This window comes from Tupaia chinensis, unplaced genomic scaffold (genome assembly GCF_000334495.1).
Source record: "Tupaia chinensis unplaced genomic scaffold, TupChi_1.0 Scaffold000255_1, whole genome shotgun sequence".
NCBI classification, from domain to species: Eukaryota; Metazoa; Chordata; class Mammalia; order Scandentia; family Tupaiidae; genus Tupaia; species Tupaia belangeri.
Genome location: NW_006159735.1, coordinates 2,211,482 through 2,225,090, shown reverse-complemented (window position 1 = coordinate 2,225,090; position 13,609 = coordinate 2,211,482). Strand labels below are relative to the sequence as shown.

The 13,609-nt window shown below is 38.5% G+C and overlaps 1 pseudogene; it reads right to left on the bottom strand.

Annotated features, from left to right (window-relative positions):
* Nucleotides 1-4,732: 4,732 nt before the first annotated feature.
* LOC102497797 (pre-mRNA-splicing factor SLU7 pseudogene) lies at nucleotides 4,733-6,476 on the bottom strand (annotated as a pseudogene).
* Between the last annotated feature and the right edge of the window lie 7,133 nt (nucleotides 6,477-13,609).

Sequence of the window (13,609 nt, the reverse complement as noted above, 5' to 3'; positions counted from 1 at the left end):
TTTAAAGAGGCTTTTGCTATAGGGCGCATGCGCTCACCAGAAAGACAGAGAGAGAGAAAGAGACAGAAAGCGAGAAATTATCCCCTGGGGGGGGGCATGGCCATGCTGCAATCCTTTCTCCTCCATTCTCCTCTCAGGATCTTGGGCACACACACACACATGCCTAACTTGAGTTTAAGCCGCTGGGTCCAGAACTCAAATCACGGTCGACTACATGGGAGTTCGGCGACACAGCCATTATGCTAACTACTGGTCCTCACCTTTATCTTTTTACTCACATTGAAATGCATTACTGAGATCAGTCCTTGAAAGTCTCTAAGATATACGGCATATAGCATACACATTATTCTGTACACATTTCATTGACCTGATTGCAGTTTACACTGACCAGTCTTTAATAAAACTGTCTTTGTGGCTACTGCTATTCACCAGCCATCCAAAGAGTGTCTATTCATGTGACATTAAGCACATCCTTCATCTAAAATTCTAAATTAAGCACATCCTTTATCTAAAATGAAGACACCTGGCCTACTCTGATGCCATAAAAGCATCTTTTATAAAAAAGATCCTAAGACCCTGGTCTTAGTCACCACCTGAGCGTGGAGCTGTTTTGTTTCTTTCAGTCTGTCTAGCATTTTATATCTCCTGATTTTCCAAACTACTAATTGCTTGACTCATCTCTTAAGTTCTCAGACTTGACACATTAACCCTTTATTGGCTTGGCTTTTCCCCTCAACTCCACCTTGTATTCGTTCTCTTTTAGTCCTCTGTCTCTGACCACCCAGAGACTGAACGCCTGTTCCAGCTCATTCCAGTGACTGTTCCTCACTCAGACCTTCTAAAGTCCATGTCTCTGCCAACTTCTCTCTGGCTCTTACCTCTATGATCCAGGATTTGTTTATATATCAAATCTTTTCCTGCTCTAAAGTCCTTTAACACCATTATTTATAAGAAGTCATGTGGTATGACTCTTTGAAGATGTTCCAAAAAATAATTCAAATATTTTTCAGGTACCTTACTATGCCTTATATATTGATCTGATGGGTCTCCCAACCCTCTCTGGGGTCTTCTTCCATTCTTTTTTTTTTTTTTTTCAGAGAGAGATTTTTGCTATAGGGTGTGTGTGTTTAGGGGATAGATAGAGAGAGAGACAGGAAGTGTGAAATTGCCCCCTACGGAGGAAGACCATGCTGCAATCTCCTCTTTTTCATTTTCTTCTTGGGATTTTGGGCATGCGCACACACGTACCCGGTGTGAGTTTCAAGCCTCTGCATCCAGGACTCAAATCACAGTTGGCCATGTGGGAGTCCAGCAACGTAACCATTATGCCATCTGCTGGACTCCCTTCTTTCCTTTCTTTCCTTTTTATTCCCTTAATAAAAATCCTTGCCTCTCTATTGTGTTTCATTGATCTATATGTTTATACCAATACCATATTATCTTGGTTATTCTAGCTTTATAATAAGTTTTAGAATGTGATGTGAGGCCAGCAGATGGCATAGCAGTTACTTTGCTGGATTTCCACATGGCCAACCACAGTTTGAGACCCAGTAGTTTAAAACCCACGCTGGGCACATGTGTATGAGTGCGCAAGTTCCCAGGAGGAGAATGGAGAAGACAGGATTGCAACAACAGTCATCCCCCCGGGGAATTATTTCTCACTGTCCCTCTCACTGTCTCTGTCTGTCTCTCCAGTGAGCACATGCACCCTAAGGCAAAACCCTCAACAACAACAACAAACAAAATAAAAAGAAAAGAAAAAAAACAAGAACAAAGTCATGGTATAATACCTTTTATTTTTTTCTTATACAAAATTATTCTGGCTAATAACATTCCATACATATATTTCTTTTAGCATCTCTATCAAGTTTTTAAATTATATTTTGGTTCAGATTGCATTGACCTATAGATCAATGTAGAGGAAATTATCTTAACTGTATCAAGTCTTTCAATCTCTGAATGTAATAAATCTCTTGGTTTATTTAGGTCTTTGATTACCTTTTGCACAGTATTGTAGTTTTTTGGTTTTGGAGAGGTTTTTGCTATAGGGCACGTGTGCTCTCCAGAAAGACAGAGACAGAGAGACAGAAAGTGAGAAATTACCCCCTAGGGGGGATAGTCATGCTGCAGTCCCTTCTCCTCCATTCTCCTCTCGGGATCTTGGGCCGCGCACGCACACATGCCCAGCATGAGTTTAAGCCACCAGGTCCAGGACTCAAACCGCGGTCAACTACGTGGGAGTCCAGTGGCACAGCCATCATGCTAACTGCTGGTTGCACAGTATTGTAGTTTCTAATGTTCATGTTGTACCTACCTTTTGATAACTTTACTCTTAAATACATTATTTTTGATGCTAATGTGATTGGAATTTTGAAATTTCTAATTGTTTTAGTATATAGTGATCTTGCTGAATTCACTTAGTTCTAGGAGTTTGTTATTAGATTCTTTAGAATTCTCCACATACAATATCATATCATCTGCAAAGAGATTTTTATCTTTTTCCTTCTAATTTTTATGTATTCCATTTCTTATTCTTGCTTTGTTGCACGGATTAAGACCTCTAATGTAATGTCAAATAGAAATGAGTGGACATCCTTGCTTCCCTACTGACTTTAAGCAGAAAACAGTAAGTCCTTTTTTAGTACAGAAGTCTATTTTATCAGATATTAGTATAATCAGTCCTGCCTCCCCCCTTTTTAGAGAGATTTTTGCTGTAAGGTACATGTACTCACCAGAGAGACAGAAAACGAGAAATCACCCCCCACCCCCCAACCTCTACCCCTTGGGGAGATGGCCATGCTCTAATCCCTCCTCCTCTGGGGATTTTGGGCACGGACACACATGTGCCTGGCGTGAGTTTTAAGTCGCTGGATCCGGGACTCAAACAGCAGTCAACTACATGGGAATCTAGTGATGTAATCATTATGCCATCTGCTGGTCTGCAGTCCAGCCCTTTTATAATTACTACATGTCTAGTTTGTCTTTCTCCATTTAGTTATCTTCAGCCTATCTGGTCTTTATATTTTAAGTGCATTTATTATAGCTAGCATATCATTTCATCATGTACTTTTATCTATTCTAACAAGCTCCACCTTATAGTTCAAGTGTTTTCAGTTCATGATAATTTAGTGTAGTTATTAATAATGATTGAGTTTGGATTTATCATTTTATCGTTTTCTATTCTGTTTTCTGTTCTTCTATTCTTTTCCTTTTTTAGATTTTTTAAAATGATTTTTGGATTTATTTGAATTTTTCTACTGAGTTTTTGCTACTTCTCTGCATTATTTTTTTTAGTGCTGGATCTAGAGATTTCCATATACATCTTTAACTTTTCACAGTCTATTAATGGTTAATATCACACTACTTCGTGTAATATATAGACATCTTGCAATCATGTAGGTTCATTTATGCCCCACCCCAGTCTTTTATGTCATAACTATTATATGTACCACATTTGCTTTTTTAAAAAGTTGTATCTATAAGAAATTAAAGAAAGTAAAAATAAAATAGTTTTAGCATTTATCTGAAATAGTTACTATTTCTGATAGTTTTCATTCCTTGGAATCTAAGCATTTAGACATCAGTTTTTTCTAGCCTGAAGCATGTCCATTAGTATCTCATGTAATGCAGATCTAATTTCAATAAATTTTTTCATTTTCCTTGTACTTGAGAATTTTATTATTTCACCTAACACTCTAGAAAGCTATTTTCACTGAATGTAGAATTCTGGTTTTACTGGGTTAGTTTTTGTTGTTATTTTGCAGTTGTTTTTTGTTTTATTTTTTCCCCTTTCAGGTACTTAAAGATGATGTTCCACATTCTTCATAATTTCTTTCTTTGTTTCTTTCTTTCTTTCTTTTTTTTTCTACACAGACTGACACAGGTGATAAATTTATTTACATGTTTCTCTACAAATTTCTTTTCAGTGACGCAAAGCCCAAGGAGGAATATTTCAGCTTCAGATCCAGGAAAGCCAAATGGTTTTCAGATGCATACCAAAACAAATGATCATTAAATAACTAAAATTATAAAGTTACTAGCAATTAAAAAATGCTCTGTTTTGAGAAAGTAATCAATCTACCTTCAAAATCAGTGCTAACACTAAATAAAGGGTCAAAAAATTGAGGAAATAAAGTTTGAGACTCAGTAACTGTTGAGTAGAAGACATCTGATTTCACTCTTGATAGGTGTAAAACCAAGGCTTTTTTCCACATCACTAACACAAAATTGGAAATAAAAATCTTAATCCACACTTAATATACTTCCTCTTTATTTGTCTTCTTAGTTTTGTTTCTTTTTTTTTTTTTTTTTGGAGAGATTTTTGCTATAGGGCGCATGCACTCACCAGACAGACAGAGAGACATAGAGACAGAAAGCGAGAAATCACCCCCCCAGGGGGGATGGTCACACCGCAATCCCTTCTCCTCCATTCTCCTCTCAGGATCTTAGGCACGCATGCACACGCGCCCGGCGTGAGTTTTAAGCCACCAGGTCCGGGACGCGAACCTCGGTCGACTACGTGGGAGTCCAGCGACATAGCCATTATGCTAACTGCTGGTTCCCTTAGTTATTTTTCTTCAGTGTGGAAGAAATGAATTTACATGGAGACTTCCGAAAGCTCTATTAAAGTCAAATGGCAGAAGAGTAGAAAAAGATTTTTCTACAGTCATCATCAAGAAGCCAAAAAGAAACATATTAGTTGTGCCCATTCTGGACAAACCTCTGTGACTAGTTACTGCTGTCCAAGGAAAGGAGCCATGGGGTCATCTGGCCTCTGACGTTTCATTCTATAGGCCTCCATTTCTTCTTCAGTAGGTTCCCAGGTTTCATATATGCTATTGTCAAAGGCCTTTTCCTCTCATCAATCTGCATGATTTCCTTGATGTGAAGAAGGCGGGCCTCCTCTGCATTCAGTGCCTTTTTCAATTTTTCATGCTTCTTTTCCTCATCATCACTATCTGAATTGCTCTTTCGATGCTGCTGCTTTTTCTTTTTTTGCTTCTTTTTCTCCTCTTTCAATTTTTCCTGATGCATCTCCATGAGGGTCTGAGGTTTTGTCACACATTCTTCTCCAGCTATATAATACCTTCTTCTGGATTAATAACCTCTTTCCCACTACAATAAGAATACTTGAAAAAAGAGTGACTGCATTTGTATCCCCATCGGCCTTCTTTCCAGTAAGATCCCCAGATATGTGTGTGATTGTTGATCTTCACATACTCCTTGTACTTAGAACATGCAACAGCCCACTCCTGCCCTTTGATGACTGTTCTGTGTCTTGAGTACTCCTCATAGTCTTCAGTCTGGGCTAAAAGCAATTCAGCTGGAGGAGCATCCAAGTGTTCTTGGCCACCATACTTTTCCAGAATGCTTTCTTTGTGCTGTTCTTTCAGATCTTCTTTTTTGACTTTGAAGGACTTATACAACAACTCTAGCTTTGCTGGGTCAGCCCGCAGATGCACTTCAGATCCCTTGTCTTAGGCTTTCCAAGCAAACAGCTGTGTCTCAGCCATTGAAATGGTATCTCCTGTGTATGTAACAAAGTTATCGCCAGCATAACTCACTTCATCTGGATTCTTTCCCCCATTTTGGCATAAGGATTCTCTCTCATTACTCTGGTTTTGAGATCATAGTAGGCAGAATTTGAATCTAAATTCCTCAAATATTTTGCAATATCTTCTCAAATCCTGAGATTCTGGACTATAATTCTTCTCTTAGAGTCAAAATTCTGTCCAGGCATGTCAATATCATCTGCATATTTATCTTCATCCTCATCTTCACTATTATCTTTTTCTGTCTGAGAATTTGGTTCCTCTTCTCCCCACTGATGTTTTGGAGTATTAGCCTGTTCCACTAATTTTCCTGAGGCTAATTCCTCTTGGAGTTTCTGGGCTTTTAATGTTCTTTTTGCCAATTCAACTTTGGCATATTCTTCTATGATCTTCATGTGTTCTTCTGGATTGTAGCCATTCCATCGGTCCCTCTTCCCATCATAGTCAAACAGCTGAGGCTGCACGTGTTCATCTGGAGCTACATTAGTACCTGTAAATTTGGCTCCAACTCTCCTGGGTCTCTCAAAGCAGTCTTTCTTTTGGTGTGTCATAGCCCCACAATTTTCACATGCTCCTTTCCGGTACTGAGTAGTTGCACAAACCTCTTTTACACCCCTCTTGTACCACTCTCCAGATGAGCTGAACTGCTTTTGTTTTTCTGGATGTGGTCTCTGGTGCTTCAGAGTAGGTCTTTTTGATGGATCAATATACCATGGCACTGAGGAGATATACTGAGGAGTATGAGGGTTGATGTCTTTTCCTTCTTCATCAACTTCTGCAGGGGCATTACCCAGTTTTCACTGTTCTTCCAGCTCCTTCCTCTTTCTCCAGTCTTCTCTGGTCATCTTTTTTGGTTCTTCTAAACTCATTTCTTTGGACTTCGACAGGAGTGGCATTAACTGCATCCACGGCTGCTGCTGACATGGTTACTTGCCCTCCAGTCCCGCCGCAGCTGACTCCTAAACCATCCGATTGAAATGCAGCCAAGCCCGCAGTGTTTTTGCTCTTCATAATGTCTCATAAATATCAGCCGTGACATAGTCTTAGCTGCCTATTTCCTCTATAATAACTAATCCTTATTGCTTTTGTTTAACCAAAAACCTAACTAACTTAACCAACTTTCTTTTTGCCAAATAGTTAGTAGCGATGAGAAGAGAATTTTTAGTTTTCTCTTTTCTGCCTACATAGTAAATAGGCTATTTTAAAAAATGCCTATTAAAGTCAAATGTCTCCAACTTGACCTTGAATTAATAATTGATGCTCCTCCCGGGGAAAGAAAAAAGAGCTAGCATTCTTCTAGCCTCAGGATGTATGTTCTGTGATTGACTCTTGGAACTAAGATGAGAGAGAAGCAGTTTGTTTTGATGACACGCTTTCATTCCCAGGTGTTTGGAAAAGCTGCTATTGTGTGTAGCTGACCTGGGGCTGAAATTAAGCCTTTAATTATATAAAGAATAAAACTTCAAGGGGCTAAGCATTCCTCCTGGAAGTCTCTGCCCAGAATAAAAGGGCAAGAGTTCAGGTCTAAACGGTATGTGTAAATAAGAGGAGATTAACTTCTGAACAAACAAAACAAATTTTTACATGAAACAAAACAGGCTGCTGTTCTGCTCTTTAAACTTGGCCCTCTCACTGCCCTATAAAAACAGATACAATTTTTAGGGTTCAACTAAATTTGTCTTTGGTGCTACTAGGCTTGGGAAGGGACTGTGTCTTGTTCCAGCGTGTGAAACATGCTTTAATCTGTTAAGTATCTAAAAAACCATACTACAGAGTTCCTCCTGGGTGCAGGGCAGTTTGAGAAGCACTGTATTATGGTGCAGGTTATAGACTCTGGAGCCAGGTGAGCATGAGTTCAGATCCTTGCTGTGCCACTTAACGGCTGTGTGACTTTGGGCATGTGCTTTCAATGCCCTGCCTTAGATCTTTTTAAAAAGAGAAAATCAATAATAAATATTTAACCTCTAGCTTCACAGTTTTTAATGGCGGAAACTTTTAATACTCACAGTATCCAGCTTTTCCGTCCCTCTGGGCACACAGTTAATATGTATTTCTCACCCACCCTTGAATCTGGATGAATACCTGAAATTGAGTTTTACACAATGATATGAGAGTACCAATGATACATACCAATGATGGGGCTTGGCTTTAGTCATACCGCAGGATTCTTCTTACTGCCTCTTATCATTGTCCTCGCTCCCATAGGTGCTGCCAGGTTAGCCACCCAGTCAGAATTCACATTGTCCTTTTGCCTGGGAAAGAAGTAAATCTGTATTGTGTTAAACCTTTGAAATTGGGGTGCAGGTGGGGGAGTTTGCCCATTATAGAACTTAGCCTTGTGATGAATGTTCTTTCCTAAGTATTCAATGAGAAAGATAACACTACCTGGTGAGATTACGGTGAGGATTAAATGGTATGATGTAGGTAAGGTACATAAGGGCTTGGCACCTGTCTGAAGAAAATCTTGTTCTTTTCTTACAGATTAGTAAAAAAAAATTAGACTACAGTCTCCTTCTCTTTCACGTAGAGAAGATACAAAATTGCATGAGATTTCTATAAGTTACTGGGCAAATTAATCCTTAACTCTTCTCTGGACAGTCTGGTCCCTTAGTTGACAGCATTACGATCCAAAGGTTTTGAATAATTCTCGAATTTTATGTACCTTTTTCTAAATCCATCTCTACCCTGTTCTTCTTTTTTAATTATTGAAAAAACTTCAGGTTTTGATAAATGAAGCAAAAACTTTAGATTCAAGGAGCTTCAAACCCAACCCATAGTCCTGAGCACACCTATTAATGCAGACTGAACATTGGCAAAACCCCTTCCCATCTTTGGGAGTACAAAACAACATGCCATCTATTCAATAGGTACATGACTTGGCTGTTCTTCCTAGTCCTGGTCATATACTGGGATTGCCATTGTGTCTTTGTAAAAAGAAGACACCAGAGCTGCATGCCTCCTTATTTTTTGTTTCCTGAGCCTGTGACTGGTTTAGAGCTTTCCTTTATTAAGCCAATGAGTCTCTAAATATATCTTATCTCCCCTCCCAAAAGATTGTGAAATATAGGAAAAGTCAGAACTAGTTACAAATTTGGAAATATTTCCAGTTGGTTGACAAAACATAATAACCTATCATTTGTGGTAGACAACCACATAAGGTAGAGGTTTAGGGGAACATTATCTCTCATCTAAGTCTCTGCTCCTTGACTACCCACAATATTTTCCTTGGCCCAGGTGTGCTGTGCATATGAATTGAATAGGAGTTTCAATGTTGTATGTGATTATTAAAAAGTAGAAAGCTACTTGCACATAGAAATAAGATATAAGTCCTCTAGAAACCATATTAAGTTGATGACAGATAAGGTGGTGACTTTAAATGTAAAGTACAAGGTTAGGGGCAAAGAAAATACCCACAGGAGGACTGACTCTGAGGCACAGCAGTGGTGTACTTAAGTGACGCCAGGTCCATGCTGAAAGAATGCAGGTTCAGTTGCCTGGTTGACCAGTACACACCAATGCATATACCCACAGTCCTGGCTGGGTAGGAATGCTTAGGGAAGAGGGGGAGATCATGGCATGAGACCCTATTGAGGATGCTTATCTTTCTTTCTCTCTATGTCTCTCACTTTCATGTCAGAAAGAAAGAAACATGAAAAGAAAACAAAATACCCAAAGGAAAATTCTCATGCCAAGTGAAGACCATCTATCAAATCAGGAGAGTACAGAGAAGACAGATAGGGCATTCCGTTAGGCAGAATCCATTATTATCCAGCCCAGTCAAAGATAATAGTGAGATAGTGCAGGCTTATAGCTTTCACAGTTAACAAGCCACAATTAAATCTAAGCAAAGGTGTTTAGAAAGTCATTCCAAGATGGCACAGCCTGATGGGTAACTTTAAATTTAAAGATCTGTGAGGAGTGTCCCATGTTCCCAAGAACTCTGACCTGTACTGGAAAGTCCTACAGCATGTAGACGGTGGGATCTACCTTCTCTTTGTAGTTACATGGGACCCTGGAGAAAGAACTCTGATCAACCATATATCTCCTACTCCTTTACTTTTGTTATCATGTCTAGAAGAATGATGTTACAAGGTATTGGTAATTAAGCCACTGCTTGGAATAGCTAAATGCCTATGCCTTTATCTTTTTTCTATCCAGACTTGGGGTAAGATTGTCTGCTACTCAGGAAAGTTAATAGAGCTCAATTAGGGTTTTGGAATTCAAATCTGATCCAGTTCTTACTCTTACTTCCACTATTGAAATTCTGTTTTTTGCTTATTTCACTTTCTACCTATCTAAAGTTTCCAGACTTTTTTCCAGCACACACTTTGTTTCAACTGTAAGAACAAGAAGGGGCTTCTTTTTTTTTTCTTTTTTCGTTTTTATTTGCCAGAAAGGCATGTGCTCACCAGAGAGAGATGGCAGAGGGAAAGGAAGAACGCATCCTCCGCCACCCAATGGGGCCTGGTCATGCCACAACCTTTTCTTTGTTTCTCCATTCTGGTGGGATTTAGGGTAGGAATCTGATGTGTTTTTCAAGCAGTGGAGGCCTAGATTCTATCTGTGAGGTCAGCCCTATGGGATCCAGCTTGCTTAACCACTGAGCCATGGGGCCAGCCTGGAATATCTTGATGTGTGACCCTCGAGCAATTATGAATTAGAAACTAACAGAGCCCTTCAGAACTATCAAGTAATAAAATGAAATAAAAATTTTAAAAAGTAGAAGTACAAAAGTGGAACATTTACCATCATGAATTTCTTATTCTAGTGAAAAAGCCAAAGTCATCCCCATTTTCTCTTTCTCTTATTTCTTCTTTCCTTTTCTTCCTTGACTCTACTCTAACTGGTTTTATCTTAGACTGAACTATTCTAATTCTTAATCTAAAACATTTGGAGATTGCTGTAGATACCAAATTGGGGACTTTGTTGTTTTTTGTTTTTGTTTTTTCCACCCAACTTCAAGGATTCTGGCCCTGGGCTCAGACTTTCAGGACCCACTGGAGAGTGACCAGAAACCTAAACATGGACTTCCCTCCCCTCTTGCCAAGTTCTACTCTGCTGCAAAGCTCAGCCCTTTCACTGTTCTAAACTGGTCCAAACCTTTAGAACATAATTTTAGCTCATTTCAGATTTCATTATAGTTAATGCTTAAATTGTTTATTTGAGTTATATTGATTTGTTTTATATAATAGAAGCATGTAGTGCAAAATTCAGAGGCTACAAAAAGGTCTATAGTCAAAAGTAGGTCTCATTTCTAGCCCTTCCTCCTAGTCATTAAGTTCCTCCTCAAAGTCTAAAACTCTTAAATTGTTGAAATTTTCTAGAGATATTTTGTGCACATAGAAGTATATGGTACATACATGTGCATCTGCACATTCTTTAAGTTAATTTTAATTATATAAGAAATGTATAGACTTTTTTATACAAATTAAAACAATACAAGGTGGGTTTAGGTCCTCTTTGACATCTCTCCAATCTTAGTCCTTTTCCAAACGTAACTAGTTGGCAATCTGGCATCAACCTCGAATATTTCTTGCACTTACTATATGTACCTATGGAATACATGAAACATTATCTTTTTTGTTTTCTTTTTTTTTTTAACTAAAAGATACTGCAAGAATCATTCTGCAGCTTGCTATGGGTCAAATCTCTAAAGCATCCCCTGCCTCTAATAATGGAACTTGCTTCTCTATTGTGCCGGGTTTGTCTAAAAGTCAGATGAGGCCTTTATTTCTTCCTGACCCTAGGTTCTTGCCTCCCATTGGTCCACCCACAAAGTTCCTATTCTTTCTCTGAGAGAAGCCTTGGAGCTTAGATGGGAAAAAGAGGGTCTGAGTTCAGTGATTTTTTATCATAGAATAAAATTTGACATAGACACTGACAAGATGAATGTCCTCTCACCTGGTCATTAGATGAGAGTTCAAAACCAGGAAAAGGTGTCATGCGGGGCTGCCTTTTACCATGCACCAAAAAAGCAGGGGTCACAATCCTGCCACTGTAATAGGAGCTCTTGACACAATGTCTGAAGAGAAAAGGCAAAATCAGACACATCTAAAAGATCATATCCTGTGCAGAGCCAGCTGCTTGACAGTGATGTCCATGCCACTTTGACAATGTATCTCACTCTGGTGATCACACAGTCCTCTGGAGGGAAGATGCTACCTCTGAGAAATGATCAAAGCTTTCCCATAGATTTATTTGACCAAAAGATGACTTATGCATTTTATACAGAGTACCTGGATATTTCAAGGGACAGGGAGCTTACTGCATTAAAAAGCTTCCTACTGCATGGTCAGGCAGCTTAATCAGCTCAACTCTTATTTTTATTGACACTTTAGATTTTGTTTTGACTGTTAGGTTGCATTGAATAATCTCTCTTACATATGATCAAAGCCAATTTCTCTCTCTCTCTCCCTCTCTCTCTCACACACACACACACACACACACACACACACCTGTTTAATCTGAGAAAACCTGTACCTATGACTAGGCCTCTAAGGCAGTTTATTTTTACCTAAATACTCTCTATCTGAGCTTAAAGGTGTCAGCTTTCATTTCATCATTCACAACTTAATAGTACTGTTTTATTGCTTATTATAAAGTCCTCTGAAATGACATTTTTTTAGAATAATTCTCCTTTCCTTTTATGTTAAATAGAGATGAGATGCAAGGTCCTCTTTGTGTTATAGGATATGTTTGTAAAGGCAGGATTCAAAAGATGTCAAATTCTTATGAAGACATGAGGCTGGCAGGTGGCATATTGGTTAAAGGCACTGGATTCCAACATGACTGACTGTGGTTCAAGTCCTGGATCTGGTGGTTTGCTTTCTCTCTCTCTCTCTGTCTCTGTCTCTGTCTCTGTCTTATCAAATTAAAAAATAAGAAAAAGAAATGAAAATAAATTAATAATTCTTTTTAAAAAGTTATTATGTAAACCTTTCTTCCCCACAATATTTAATGTTATCATATCTTAATCTCATTTCACTTAGTTCAACCCCCTAAGATTTGAATTGGATGAAGGAGTTTTGAAGTATTAGCTCATATTATTTCCACAGTATTACTACTAGTATGTCAAAAAGGTCACACGTCTTATGCTTTTGTCTAATATACATGGAATGCATGTATGTGCCATGCCTAGAATAGATTTTCTACAATCTGTATTTATCATATAAGCTGAAGAACATGTTTTCCTAAGTAAGCTAAAATATTGGTTTCTATCCTTATGGTAAAACTCACATTTCCCTTTAAGAAGCAAAATCTTCAATTAAAAATTTAAATAAAATCATACTTTATAAAAGAATGCTATCTGGAGACTTGACCCTCCTGATCCCAAGATTTAGTAGGGCAGGCCGGTCACAAGCCATCTACATTTGAGCTCTGAGCAGCCCCTTTCAGAAACTAGGACAACTGAAGATTTACTACCCAGATTTCACTCTCCTGACTCCAAGATCTAGTAGAGTCAGAGTAATCCTCAGTTTCCATGGAATCTGTTGTACAAAGGGAGAAAAATGGAACTGCAAAAAGATTGCAGAATACCTCCTGCACACCTCTGAATGTTCAGATTTAGCTCCAAAAATTAGGAAAAAACACATAATCCATCTCCCCAAAGGGAAAAAAATAACTCCTTATCCTCCACAGACAATCTAATAGATCTTGTGGAAATGTCAGATAAAGAATTTAGAATATTTGTAGTGACAAAGTGGGATTCGAACCATGGTCAGCCATGTAGGATTCAGTTCATTCAGTACAGTACTTAACTGCCATGCTATGAGGCCAAAACAAGAAATTTAATTTTTATTACAAGTCCAGTGAGAATTAAAAGGTTTTGAATGGGAGAATAAAATTATCCAATGCTTGTTTAAGGATTGCTCTGGAATCTGGGTGAAATGTTGAATGTAGATACCACAGCAGAGCCTGGGAAACCAAGGGGAGGATGAGGAGGTTGGTTTAGGTGTGAGATAACAATGGAAGCAGTAGAGGCAGTTGAGTTTGGAATATATATATATATATTTTAAATGCTTCATAGCTTTTTTTTTTTTTTTTTTTTTTTTTGGGGG